Source organism: Penaeus japonicus, unplaced genomic scaffold, assembly GCF_977035675.1.
Source record: "Penaeus japonicus unplaced genomic scaffold, GWHDUDI00000001_assembly GWHDUDI00000002, whole genome shotgun sequence".
Classification (NCBI taxonomy): Eukaryota; Metazoa; Arthropoda; class Malacostraca; order Decapoda; family Penaeidae; genus Penaeus; species Penaeus japonicus.
The window spans coordinates 8,710,500-8,712,999 of record NW_028234404.1 but is presented as its reverse complement, the minus strand read 5'-3'; the positions used below and the strand labels follow the sequence as shown (position 1 = coordinate 8,712,999).

At 41.6% G+C, this 2,500-nt stretch overlaps 1 protein-coding gene across 7 annotated transcripts in view; it reads left to right on the top strand.

Moving 5' to 3' along the window:
* The window catches only part of LOC122258319 (uncharacterized), a 76,166-nt gene that overhangs the window by 30,700 nt on the left and 42,966 nt on the right, over positions 1 to 2,500 (top strand). For 4 of the 7 annotated variants that reach the window (XM_086546942.1, XM_086546944.1, XM_086546969.1 and 1 more), the window contains exon 2: positions 2,337 to 2,500. This exon is cut by the window's right edge. The exons of the other annotated variants lie outside the window; for them this stretch is intronic. The gene's annotated coding sequence lies outside the window, so the exon portion shown is untranslated. The remainder of the gene's footprint in view (positions 1 to 2,336) is intronic. 7 annotated transcript variants of the gene reach the window in all.

The window sequence follows — 2,500 nt, the reverse complement described above, 5'->3', positions numbered from 1 at the left end:
AATTGAATCTTATTTAGAGACACAAGGATACATGTTATTACAATAACCAAGGACATAACGATTATTTTCTTTGTTTTTGTTTTATGACTGATTTTTTTTTTCATTAAGTTGATTTTATTGTTTTATTGTGAAAACAGATAGGGTTTTGATATGTGAATGTTATTTGATGTGTAGAGCGATGATTTAGAGTTCCCGATTACTTTTGAAATTCAGATGTCATGTTCGAGTTAAAGCCTTCGATGTTTATAATAGTTAAACTTGCACGAAAGGAAATTATTATAAACAGAAATTAAAATTCATAAAAAAAACATTTCCACTACTTACTTATAAAGATAAAATAAAATATCTAATACAACATAACGTAATAATTTCCTAAACCATGCAATCTGCCGTGTCCTTGTTTTTAAAAGGTAAAAAAAAAAAAAAAAAAATGTCGGTATGTGACTCATTATTTGTGGTTTCCTACTTTCCCGCCTGACTCACGTTCATGTCGGCATCTCATTTGAAATCAGCTGTGCTTTCTCTCTGATATTTTATTTTGTTCGCTTATTTTCTTATATTAGATTTAGATTATTATTTTTTCTCCCTCTTGGGAATGTTTATTCTTAAAGTTATTTTTATTCCCATTTATTTCAATAATTTCCTTTCGGTTTTGCTTTCGTGTGGAAACTAATAGAAATTGAGGGCAAATTGATTGATAATTGAGACGGAAATGGGGGAAATGGAATCCAGACAGACAGACAGACAAAGAGACAGACAGACAGGGAGACAGACGGGCAGACAGACAGACAGGCAGACAGAGAGACAGACGGGCAGACAGACAGACAGACAGACAGACAGAGGCAGACAGAGAGACAGACGGACAGACAGACAGACAGACAGACAGGCAGACAGAGAGACAGACGGACAGACAGATGGACGTGCAGACAGGGAGACAGACGGACAGACAGACAGACAGAGAGACAGACAGACGGGCAGGCAGACAGACAGACAGACAGACAGACAGTGGTTTGGGTCTCACGGCTCCTGGCGGCGGCGCGGGAGGCGGGAGGCGACTTACCGCAAATGCCGTCGAGGCGGAACGGCCGCGGGTCGGCCTGCACGCTGAGATTATGGGTCTCTTTTTTATGCTTGTCTGTCTGCCTGTCTGCCTCCTTGCTTGGTTATTAGGCCACTCTCTGTCTTCCAACCCTCTCTCTTTCTCTCTTCTTCCTCCTCTCTCTTTCTCTCTCTTTTTCTCTATCTATCTCTTTCCCTTTTTCTTTCTTTCTTTATCTCTCTTTCTCTTTCTATTTCTCTCTCTCTCTCTCTCTCTCTCTCTCTCTCTCTCTCTCTCTCTCTCTCTCTCTCTCTCTCTCTCTTTCTCCCTCTCTCTCTTTCCTCTCTCTCTCTTCTCTCTCTCTCTCTCTCCCTTCCCCTCTCTCCCTCTCCCCCCTCTCTCCTCCTCTCTCTCTCTCTCTCTCTCTCTCTCTCTCTCTCTCTCTCTCTCTCTCTCTCTCTCTCTCTCTCTCTCTCTCTCTCTCTCTCTCTCTCTCTCTCTCTTTCTCTCCCTCTTTCTCTCTCCCTCTTTCTCTCTCCCTCTCTCTATCTCCCTCTCCCTCTCCCTCTCCCTCTCCTCTCTCTGTCCCTGCCCCGTATTTGGTATAGACTTTTTATCCGTAATCACATGTTGTTATGCTTAACGATAAACCTATTCAAAATATCTCAACGCAATTACTCAATTTCTCAAATCCGTCCTCCTTACCACAAATGACAATAACAATAGTAATGATAATAACATAAAAAAAAACTTTCTTCTCGATGACTCATACGGCAGACAAATGACAGGCGACATGCGCACGCGAGCGGCCCAGATGTCGCGATGGTGACATTATCAATGGTAACGATCGGAGCGTGACGTTGCGAGTCAGTGTTGCTTCCGATGGGTGGGTTTCACTTTTTTCTTAGGGAAGGCTAGAGGTTGTAAGGTATTATTGCTTCTTATGGTGTATGATATTATTATGGTGTATGATGTGTGTATGTGTGTGTGTGTGTGTGTGTGTGTGTGTGTGTGTGTGTGTGTGTGGGTGGGTGGGTGGGTGGGTGTGTGAGAGAGAGAGAGAATATGTATATATGTGTAGGGTACATACACATATTCTCTGGAAAAGGAATCATTCATGTGAATACGTTACATTTCTACAAGATTACTGTGATGCTTCACCCAACACATTCCTTGATCTTCCGGGACCGTCGACTATTGCGTGTTAATGAAAATTGATATCGTGCAGTTTCTAGACTGAGAAAGAAACAAGTTAGTGTCTTTATAACGTAATCAACAACATTAATGATATTTACAGGTATTAATAGTAAGAGATATTTCCTGGGATTTATAAAGAGCACAAACGAACACAGACTAATAATGAGACCCTCAGTGAGTGCTGAAGTTGAAATGATATAGTGTCCCCTGGACTCCGCCGTTCTCTTGAATTTGACAGAAAATGGACCAGGAATGACCCATCGA